The sequence below is a fragment of the Callithrix jacchus genome, chromosome 5, assembly GCF_049354715.1.
Source record: "Callithrix jacchus isolate 240 chromosome 5, calJac240_pri, whole genome shotgun sequence".
Taxonomy (NCBI): Eukaryota; Metazoa; Chordata; class Mammalia; order Primates; family Cebidae; genus Callithrix; species Callithrix jacchus.
The window spans coordinates 39,668,194-39,679,540 of NC_133506.1; the positions used below are offsets into that span (position 1 = coordinate 39,668,194).

Genomic DNA, 11,347 nt, shown 5'->3' on the forward strand with positions numbered 1-11,347 from the left:
GAAGTTTTTCCCTGTAAAATAAATATTTTAATTCAATTTAAATAAAACCCACCAAGGAAACCTCAAGCTTAAGAAGTCTAGCTTCCTATGAAATCTGAGAGGAAGTTACCACTGATTTCAGAAATCTGATTAGAACAATAGGTCCATCCTTAAATGAGGTGAATCTTGTAATCCCTTCCATTTTAAAACCATCACTATGCACCATATGCCTATGCTAGGCACTGGAATAAGATGAAGCACCTTCTTCAAGTTTACACACTGATAATTGTACCAGTCAGTCAGTAATAAGATAGGTAAGAATGGCTGTGGGAGAAGTCAGCTGGGTTCTAGTTTATAGTCGAATTTCAGGAAGTTATTTAACATGCTGACTTAACAACCTAAGCCTCTTCTCCATGTTTGCACACAGGGTAGACCTCTGAAGGGTGGCACTGTAACTTCTAGGGTAATGCGGTAAGTCAAGGCAGGATGACATTCAGCCTCTTCCCAGGCTAGTGCAAAGGGCTCTTCACTCGGATTGAAGCCTTCTCCCCCAGACTGAATTCCCCACCCCCAACACCCCTCCTACAGAAAGTCTGGAGTCCTCACTTATTCCCTGGCAGCCCCTACCAGGGTGGTAAATCAGTTAAACATGCCACAAAAGATATAGAAAGTTTAGCGAAAATGGAAACATGTTAGGATAAATGACTGTAATGTGTATTCTGCCTGCCACCCTAACTGGCACACATTTTGCAGGTCAGTTTGCTCTCCCTGGAAGGAAGAGTATTCTCAGATTTCACCTTGGAGGAGGAAGAGTTCAGTCTGCCAGAACTGGGCTAGCACTTCTGAATATCCTGAGGCAAGGTCCCGTGACTTCCTTGGGAAGCTCTGCCGCGCCCCCACCCCACCCCACTCCACTCCACCCCACCCCACCCCACAGGCTGCTGGAGACCTGGGACCACCCAGGTCAGTGGCCCAAATTCTTCCTAAGGGGAGGGGAGGGGGGCTTGGGCGGGATTGTGACATAAGATCGCCATGGTGACATGGAGCAGATCTAGACCTGAGCCTAATAAAAGGTTGTGTAAATAAAGGTGTCATAAAGGATGGGGTGGGGCGCGTGCTTGTCAGGGATGTGACCTCTAGGGGCTGTCAGAATGGCTCCCGCTCAATGTGCAGCGCCAGCGCTTGCCATGTCTCAGCTGCATCTCTGGGCCCCATGGCTGCTACTCATGTGGCAACTATTATGGCTACTAGTCCAGGAGGCTCAGCCTCTGGAGTGGGTCAAGGACCCGCTCCAGCTGACCTCTAACCCAACTGAGCCCTGGTCTTCCCACTCCAATCTCCCATGGGAATCTCCCCATGTGCTTACTTCCCTGGCAGGCCCCAGGGGCTTTGATTACCTGGGATCCTCTGCTTCCTCCCAGAGGTCAGCCCTGCCCCAGGAATTGACTGAGAATTTGGTTCCATTCCTGGACATGGATTCAGCTGGAGAGCTGCCCCCAGGGCCAGAGCCCTTCTTGTCTGCACACCCAGATCTGAATGACAAACTGACTCGGCAAGAAAGGCTCCCAGAGGTGGGTTCAATGCTGGATTGGGATGAAAACCAGACTGCAGTTCAGCCTCCTCGCCTCAAAAGTAAGATTCAGACTACAGATCTAGATCAGGCTGCAGATCATCAGGCATATAAAAGGATTCCACCTCTAGACAGTAAGGATTCAAAAGCAACCGACTTTATAGTTTCTCCCAAGAACCTGAAGAAAGATCTAGCATTGGAGGCTTGCTAAGGTTGTGAGAATTCCATGTCGATTCCACTTTCTCAATTCCATCTAGAGACCAAAACTAAAATCCAGAGACCCTTGAAGAGATCCAGTCCTCTTCCCTACAGCAAGAAGCCCCAGCGCAGTTTCCACAGCTCCCTGAGGAGGCAGAACCTTCTTCAACCCAGCAGGAGGCTCCAGCTCTGTCTTCACAGTCCCTTGAGGGGGTCCACTCTTCTTCAACAGGGCAGGAGGCCCCTGTGCAGCAGTTACCTGCCTCTGAAGAGATCGTAGTTTACCCGTCAATACAGCACAAGGTAGATGTTCCCTTTAAAAGTTGGTGTGAAGGTCAGCACTCACACTTGCCCAATGTCACAGTCAAGCCTGTGGATGTGGAGCTTACAGGAACTCCAGAGCCAGGTAAGGAACTTACATCAAGCCAAAAACAGGCCACAGCTCAGCCTCCAGAGCACCCCAAGGAGGTGAGCTCTTCCTGAACCCAATTACAGGCCCCAGCTCAGACACCAGAGGGCCCTAAGAAGAGGAAACCTTCTGCATTCCAGCAAGAGACCTCAACTGAGCCTCCGGGTCCTCCCACGGAGGCTGAACGTTCCCCCAGTGAGTAGGAGCAGCCAGCTCAGCCTTGTGAGTCTTCTGGGAAGCTTGAACCTTCTCAGACCCAGGAGAAGACGCCAGCTCAGCCTCCAAAAAGATGGAACGTTCTGCAATCCAAGAGGAGACCCAAAATGAGCCTCAAGGTCCTCCAGTAGAGGCAGAAGATTCCCTCAGTGAGGAAGAGCAGCCAGCTCAGCCTTCTGAGTTTCCTGTGGGGGCTGAACCTACTCTGACACAGCAGGAGGCCCCAGCTCAGCCTCCAGAGTCCTCTATGGAAAGCCTAGCTCAAGCTCCATGGAATCAGGAGCTGACAGTTCAACCTCCAGATGAGGATCAAGCTCATTATAACATGCCGAACATTACAATTAAACCTACAGATGTAAAGATTACCATAACTTCAGAGGCTACCAAGGAGACAGAATTTTCCCAAGCCCAGCAGGAGGCCCTGACTCAGCATCTAGAGGAGGTAAAACCTTCTGCAAGCAAACAGGAGGCCCCAACTGAACCTCCAGCTCCTCCTATGTAGCCGGAACCTTCCCCCACTGGCTCAGCCTTCTGAGTTTCCTTCGGGGGCTGAACCTTCTCTGACCCAGCAGGAGGCCCCAGCTCAGCCTCCAGAGTCCTCTATGGAAAGTCTAGCTCAAGCTCCACAGAATCATGAGCTGAGAGTTCAACCTCCAGATAAGGATCAAGCTCATTATAACTTGTCATAATAGTATAATTAAACCTGCAGATGTGAAGATTACCATAACTTCAGAGCCCACCCAGGAGAAAAAAAATCTTTCCAGGCCCAGCAGGAGGCCCCAACTCAGCATCTAGAGGAGGTGGAACCTTCTGCATCCCAACAGGAGGGCCCAACTGAATATCCAGGCCTACCTATGGAGCCTGAACTTTCCCCCAGTGAGCAGGAGCAGCCAGCTCAGCCTTCTAAATCTTCTGGAAAGCTTGCACCTTTTCAGACCCATGAGGAGACCACAGTCCAGACTCCCAAAGAGATGGAACGTTCTGCAATCCAAGAGGAGACCCCAGCTGAGCCTCCAGGTCCTCCTATGGAGTTTGAACCTTCCCCCAGTGAGCAGGAGCAGCCAGTTCAGCCTTCTGAGTTTCCTGCAGAGGCTGAACCTTCTCTGACCCAGCAGGAGGCCCAAGCTCAGCCTCCAGAGTCCTCTATGGAAAGTCTAGCTCAAGCTCCACAGAATCATGAGCTGACAGTTCAACCTCCAGATGAGGATCAAGCCCATTAAAGCTTGCCCAACATTACAATTAAACCTGCAGATGTAGAGATTACCATAACGTCAGAGCCTGCCAAGGAGACATAATTTTTCCAAGCCCAGCAGGAAGCCCCAACTCAGCCTCTAGAGGATGTGGAATATTCTGCATCCCTACAGGAGGCCCCAACTGAATCTCCTGGTCTACCTATGGGGACTGAACGTTCCCCCAGTGAGCAGGAGCAGCCAGCTCAGACTTCTAAATCTTCTGGGGAGCTTGAATCTTCTCAGACGCAGGAGGAGACCACAGCTCAGACTCTCAAAGAGATGGAACCTTCTGCAATCCAAGAGGAGACCCTAACTGAGCCTCCAGGTCCTCCTATGGAGCCTGAACCTTCCCCCAGTGGGAAGGAGCAGCCAGCTCAGCCTTCTGAGTTTCCTACGGGGGCTGAACCTTCTCTGACCCAGCAGGAGGCCCAAGCTCAGCCTCCAGAGTCCTCTATGGAAAGTCTAGCTCAAGCTCCATGGAATCATGAGCTGACAGTTCAACATCCAGATGAGTATCAGGCTCATAATAACTTGCCATAATATTATAATTAAACCTGCAGATGTGGAGATTACCATAACTTCAGAGCCCACCAAGGAGAAAGAATCTTCCCAGGCCCAGCAGGAGGCCCTGACTCAGCATCTAGAGGAGGTGGAACCTTCTGCATCCCAACAGGGGGCCCCAACTGAAAATCCAGGTCTACCTATGGAGTCTGAACTTTCCCTCAGTTAGCAGGAGCAGCCAGCTCAGCCTTCTAAATCTTTCCCTCAGTTAGCAGGAGCTTGAACCTTCTCAGACCCAGGAGGAGACCACAGTCCAGATTCCCAAAGAGATAGAACGTTCTGCAATCCAATAGGAGACCTTAACTGAGCTTCCCGGTCCTCCTATGGAGGCTGAAACCTTCTCCCAGTGAGCAGGAGCAGCCAGCTCAGCCTTCTGAGTTTCCTGCGGGGGCTGAACATTCTCTGACCCAGCAGGAAGCCCAAACTCAGCCTCCAGAGTCCTCTATGGAAAGTCTAGCTCAAGCTCCACAGAATCATGAGCTGACAGTTCAACCTCCAGATGAGGATAAAGCCCTTTAAAACTTGCCCAACATTAAAATTAAACCTACAGATCTGGAGATTACCATAACTTCAGAGCCTACCAAGGAGACAGAATCTTCCCAAGCCCAGAAGGAGGACCCAACTCAGATTCTAGAAGAGGTGGGACCTTCTGCATCCCAACAGGAGGCCCCAGCTGAACCTCCAGGTCCTCCTATGGAGCCTGAACTTTCCCCCAGTGAGCAGGAGCAGCCAGCTCAGCCTTCTGATTCTTCTGGGAAGCTTGAACCTTCTCAGATGCAGGAAGAGACCACAGCCCAGACTCCCAAAGAGATGGAACGTTCTGCAATCCAAGAGGGGACCCCAAGTGAACCTCCAAGTCCTCTTGTGGAGGCTGAAGGTTCACCCAGTGAGCAGGAGCAGCCAGCTCAGCCTTCTGAGTCTTCTGGGAAGGTTAAATCTTCTCCAGCCTAACAGGAGCCGCCAACCCAGCCTCTAGTACATCATGAAGTAATAGTTTTACCGCAAGGGCACCATCAAGCTCAGCATTCTGATTTTCCCAGTATCACTGTTACGCCTCCAGAGGTGCAGCTCACTATGGCAACAGAGTCTACTGCAGAGATGGGAACTTCTACAATCCACCAGGAGCTACAGCTCAGCTCTCAGGACCCATTAGGGTTGTAGAACCTTCGCCCACTTGGCACAGGGGCCCACCTCAACCTCCAGAGTCATTGGAAGTGGTTGGACCTTTACCAATTCAACAGGAGACTTCAGTTCAGTCTCCAGAACCTATTAAGGATGAGAACCCCTCTCCAACCCAGCAGGAGGCTGCAGCTGAGCATCCACAGACCCCTGAGGAGGTTGAGTCTCCTCTAAACCAGCACCAGGCCCCAGCTCTGACTCCACAGCTCCCTAATGAAATTGTAGCTCAACCTCCAGAGCATCATGAGGTACCAGTTTCTCCTCTAAGTCATGACCAAGTTCAGCCTCCAACATTGCGCAATGTCACTGTTAAACCTGTGGATCACATCACTACCATGACTCCATATTTCACTCATCAGGTTGAAATTTTAACCCAACAGGGGGCCCCAGCTCAGTTCTTAAGGTCCCCTGAGCAGTTTCAGCATTTGCAAGAGATTATAATTCAGCAGCTAAATACCCCTGAAAATGATGAACTTCCTCCAGTCCATCAAGAGCCCAGAATGCAGCCTCCAACTCAGCTCTCCTCAGACTTTGAAAGTCTACTGAGTGATGAGGTGGTATTTTCACCTCTTGATCTGTCTCCGGTATTCATAAGTAATTCACCTTTGCCTAATACCACAGTCAAAAATGTGGATCTGGAGCTTACCATACCTACACAGTCACTATGGAGGTTGAACCTTCTCCAGCCCAGCAGGACAACCATCCTATTCCCACTGAGCAGGCAGACTTTTCTCTAGTCCAGCCTGATCTCTGTTCCCCACCTCTGCATTCTCCTGAAAAGATTGAATCTCCAGTCCAGCAAGAGGCCACAATTCAGACTCCAGATTCTCCTAAGGAAGTAGAACCGTCTCCATTCCTGCAAGAGTTCCCAGCTGAACCACCATTGCCCCTTAAGGAGGTTGAACCATCTATAACCCAGCAGGAAGCCTCAGGTCATCCTCCAAAGTTCATGGAAGAGATCAGCCCTCCACTGCAGCAGGAGATACCAGCTCAGCCATCAGAGCCACCTGGGAAGTTCGAACCATCTCCTGTCCTACAGCAGGCCCCAACTCAGCTTTTAGAGCCAGCTAAAGAGGTAGGATCCTCTCCAGTCCAGCAAGCAGTTCCTGCTCAGTCTTCAGAGCCCCCTATGGTGATAGAACCCTCTCTGACTCAGCAGGTGGCCCCATCTTTGCCTCCAGAGTTCCCTGAAGATATGGAACCATCTCTAACTCAGCAGGATGTTCCAGCTCAGATTCCAGAGCCCCCTATGGAGGCAGAACCTTCTCCACCCCAGCAGGAGGCCATAGTTCAGGCTCCAGAGCCCCCTACGGAGGTTGCAGCTCAAACTCCAGCTCATTATGAGTTGACAATTCCAAAACCAGATCAGGATCAAGGTCAACATTCAACATCGCCTAGTGTCACAGTTCAACCTTTGGACCTGGGGCTTACCATCACTCCAGAATCCATGACAGAGGTTGAACTTTCTCCAACCATGCAGGAAACCCCAACTCAGCCCCCTAAGAAAGTTGTACACCAACTGCTAGTATATCAAGAGGTAACAGTTCCAACACCAGGGCAGGATCAAGCTCAGCACCCAGTGTCACCCAGCGTTACAGCTCTACCTTTGGACCTGGGACTTACCGTACCTCCAGAACCCACTATGGAGGTTGAACATTCTACACCCCTGAAGAAGACCGTAGTGACTCCACAGCACCCTAAGGTGACACTTCCACATCCAGACGAGGTTCAGACTCAGCATTCAAACCTGACTCAAGCCACAGTTCAACCTTTGGATCCGGGGCTTACCATGACTCCTGAATCCGCTGCAGAGGTTGAACCTTCCACAGCCCTGATGGCTACAGCTCCTCCTCCAAAACAGCCTGAGGTGACACTTCCACCTTCAGACAAGGGTCAGACTCAGCATTTAAACCTGACTCAAGTCACAGTTCAGCTGCTGGACCTGGAGGTTACCATAACTACAGAACCTACTACAGAGGTTAAACTGTCTCCAGCCACAGAGGAGACCTCAATTCAGCCTCCAGATCTGTCTCAAAAAAAAATACAAAAATTAGCCATCACTCCAGAACCCACTACAGAGACTGGACATTCTGCAGCCCTTGAGAAGACTATAGCTACTCGTCCAGACCAGGTTCAGACTCAGCATCAAAACCTGACTGAAGTCACAGGTCCACCTACTGATCTAGAACCTACTCAGGATTCACTGGTGCAGTCTGAAACTTACGCCCAAAATAGGGCTTTAACTGCACCAGAGGAACAGGCCTCCGCAAGCACCAACACGTGTGAGCTCTGTACCTGCAGAGATGAGACGCTGTCGTGTACTGATCTCAGCCCAAAGCAGAGGCTCCACCAGGTGCCTGTGCCAGAGCCCAACACCTACAACGGCACCTTCACTATCTTGTAAGAATCACCTTTCCCTCCATTGTCCTCTGTGTCCCGCCTGACATGGCAGCCTTTTCCTGGAGGCCTTCCTGGGCCTCCTTTATCTCCCCAAGCCATACTGACAGCTGACTTTCTGCTTTCACCTTTGCTTGTCCACTCTTCCTTCTCCTCATTCTCCTTTACTGTTAGGCCCCGTCTCCAGTCTTCTGCTTGTGATTGCGCAGCAACATATATATTAAATGTACAAACAAATTATTGAGTAAGAGAAGTGATACAGAAAATAATGTGTAATATGATTTCATTTATATGTTATATAATGTTCAGAAGGCAAAACTAAAATATGTTGTTTATGAATGACCTATAATAGTTAAAACTACATTTTATTTTATTCATTTATTTATTTTGAGATGGAGTCTCACTCTGTTGCCAGACTGTAATGCGGTGGTGTGATCTTGGCTCACTGCAACCTCTGCCTCCTAGGTTCAAGCAAGTCTCTGCTTCAGCCTCCCAAGTAGCTGGGATTATAGGTACCCACCACAATGCCCAGCTAATTTTTGTATTTTTTTTTGAGACAGAGTCTTGCTCTGTCGCCCAGGCTAGAGTGTCGTGGTGCGATCTCGGCTCACTGCAACCTCTGCCTCCTAGGTTCAAGCGATTCTCCTGTCTCAGCCTCCTGAGTAGCTGGGCTTACAGGTGTGCACCACCATGTCTGGCTAACTTTTGTATTTTTAGTAGAGACATGGTTTCACTATGTTAGCTAGGCTGGTCTTGAACTCCTGACCTCATGATCCACCTGCCTCAGCCTCCTAAAGTGTTGTGATAACAGGCCACTGCACCCAGCCTATTTTATTTATTTTTGAGGAAGGGTCTGTGGTGTGCAAACATGGCTCAGTGCAGCCTAGACCTCCCATACTCAAGTGATCCTCCCATCTCAGCCTCTCCAGTAGCTGGGACTACAGGTGCAGGCCAACATGCCCAGCTAATTTTTAAAATTTTCTAGAGACAAGGTCCTGCTGTATTGCTCAGACTGGTCTTGAACTCCTGGGCTCAAGCAATCCTCCTGCCTTGGCCTCCCAAAGTGCTGGGATTACAGGTGTGAGCCACGGCGCCCAGCCAGAACTATTTATTTTGTTTTACATTATTTTTTATTTTATCATTTTAATTAATTATTATTATTATTATTTTGAGATGAAGTCTTACTCTGTCACCCAGGCTGGAGTGCAGTGGTGCTATCTTGGCTCACTGCAATCTCTGCCTCCCAGGTTCAAGCGATTCTCCTGCCTTGGCCTCTCGAGTATCTGGAATTACAGGCACACACCACTACCACCTGGCTAATTTTCGTATTTTTAGTAGAGACAGGGTTTCACCATGTTGGCCAGGCTAGTCTTGAACTCCTGACCTCAGGTGATCCACCTGCCTCAGCCTCCCAAAGTGCTGGGATTACAGGCATCAGCCACAGCACCGGGTCAGAACTACATTTTAAAAGCAAGAAAATTATTACAAAAGACAAGATAGTGATTACCTGTAAGGGTTAGAGAGAGGCAAAAGAGAGAAGTCTCGTCTTTATACTTACTAGACTCATAGCGTCTGTCTTCTCCAGCGTGTAAGGCATTATCTCAATAGGTCCAGTTAAAGTACTACAGGGTAGCCATCTTTTTAAAAAATTGTTGGCCACATTTTAAAGTTCACAGGGGAGGGGGAATGTCTCATATGCCAGCCCTCCAGAGCCTAGGCCCTCTGTGAGATGTGTCACGGTTTCTTGGACACCATATTGAAACAGGAAAAATTCCCTTGTCCCCCTTGCAGGTGTAGGACGGGGGTGAGGGGGGTGACTCGCTTCTTCAGTGCCCTGCTGCTCAAACCTCAAGGGGAGCAGACAGGCAGGCAGATTGCAGGGCTCCGACCCCACAGCAGTGTCTAACGATGAATGCTTGCAGCTCCTGAAGCCCCAGTGGGTGTGTGCTACCCTGTGCTCTTTTAGTTTTGCATTTTTAGGCAGTTTATGTTAACCAACTCAGTTAAACCCTCTACCTTGTTGCAAGGACAGAGGGCTTTCTGTATCCAGGTTCTTGCCTTGGTGTGCTGGAAGAATCAAATCACACCTGGGCTTGGAGAATGGGTGTAAGGTTTTACTGAGTGAAGGTCGCTGTCATCAGATAGCGAAAGCCAGATGGGATGGAGTGGGAAGATTTTCCCCTGGAGTCGCCCGGGCCGTCCTCCCACTGCCCCAACCAAACTCTGCCTCAGCCTACCGGTTGGTGGCCTGCCCGGGGTGCTCCCCTCGAAGTCCTCTTGATGTCCAGCATGAACACAAAGAAGGGAACAACAGACACTGGGGCCTACCTGAGGCTGGAGGGTGGGAGGAGGGAGTGGAGCAGGAGAAACTACTGGGTACTGGGCTTAGTACCTGGAAGATGAAATAATCTGTACAACAAACCCCTGTGATACAAGTTTACTTATATAACAAACGTGCACATGTATCCCCTAACCTAAAATAAAAGCTTTTTTTCAAAAAAGGAAAAAAACACCTGGAAGACAAGAAAAATGTATAATTAAAAAAAGAAGAAGACAATGCTCCTAGTGCCCCCATCATTCAGGAATCTCCAAGGGTTTTAGGAGCTCTGTGTTAGGAACTGGGGGCAGAGACCAAATATCTATTTCTTCTTATATCGCATACCCCAGATAGGAAAACAGAAATTACTCTAGATATCTCACAAAAAGGGGTTTCATACGGGCAATTAGTGCTTATCACTGGAGTGGCTAGAGGTGGCGAAGGTTGGGGAGGAGGGGGTTGCACCACTGGCTTTCAGACTAATTTACCACAGCTGATTTCCAGAGGATGGAAGAAGTCAGGAAACATGGGGAACTGCTGCTGAGGTCCTTGCAGCCCCATGGTCCCCATGCTGGTGACTGGCAGGGGATATGGAGTCTAGCTGATCACCTGAGCCTGCACACCTGCTCTTACAGGGCAGGGGGGTGGGGGGAAGGATGACTCTACCTCCTTTCCACATTCCACATTTCACATGACTGCATTTGATTGGCAGCACCCGGCTGGCAAGGAAGCTTTGATGTTGATGTGTGGTTCCTCAGCTTCCTGGCACCTGCGAGAAAGGGGTGAAATGAGTGTCACGAGCAGCCAGCATTCTGCAGCACAGTTCCACTGGCAGCCCCACTTATACTTGAAGGTGTCCTGTCACCCTACCCACTTTTTGGTAGGTGTTTGGGGGTCTGAGGCTTTGCAAAAGAAGAAACGTAGGGAGTTTACGGTGGAGTCATGTGGTGGAGACAGAGGCCTGCAGAGGTGTCATTCTAGAGGGCAGCAAGTGACACACAGCCATCTTCCTTCTTTGACTGGAACAAACACCTGGGATTGACCCAGAATTTGCTCTGGAATGTTCTCACTGGAATGAAAGCTGAGCAGTTTGCAGGCCATACAGTATCAGAGAAAACATAGCCCTCATTGAAAAAGACTGCCAGAAAAAAAAAGTGTCCACAGAGAAATTCTGGGACACTTCTATTTTGTTTTTTAGACAGTCTCACTCTGTCGCCCAGGCTGGAGTGCAGTGGCATGATCTCAGCTCACTGCAACCTCTACCTTCAGGATTCAAGTGATTCTCCTGC

General features: G+C 49.7%; 2 pseudogenes across 1 annotated transcript; both read left to right on the forward strand.

Moving 5' to 3' along the window:
* The first annotated feature begins 1,127 nt into the window (after window positions 1-1,127).
* Window positions 1,128-7,978, forward strand: LOC144582477 (leucine-rich repeat-containing protein 37B pseudogene; annotated as a pseudogene). The gene has a single exon (XR_013535208.1). The product of XR_013535208.1 is annotated as a leucine-rich repeat-containing protein 37B pseudogene (transcript).
* On the forward strand, window positions 6,009-7,978 carry LOC100397865 (leucine-rich repeat-containing protein 37A pseudogene; annotated as a pseudogene).
* Window positions 7,979-11,347: the final 3,369 nt, after the last annotated feature.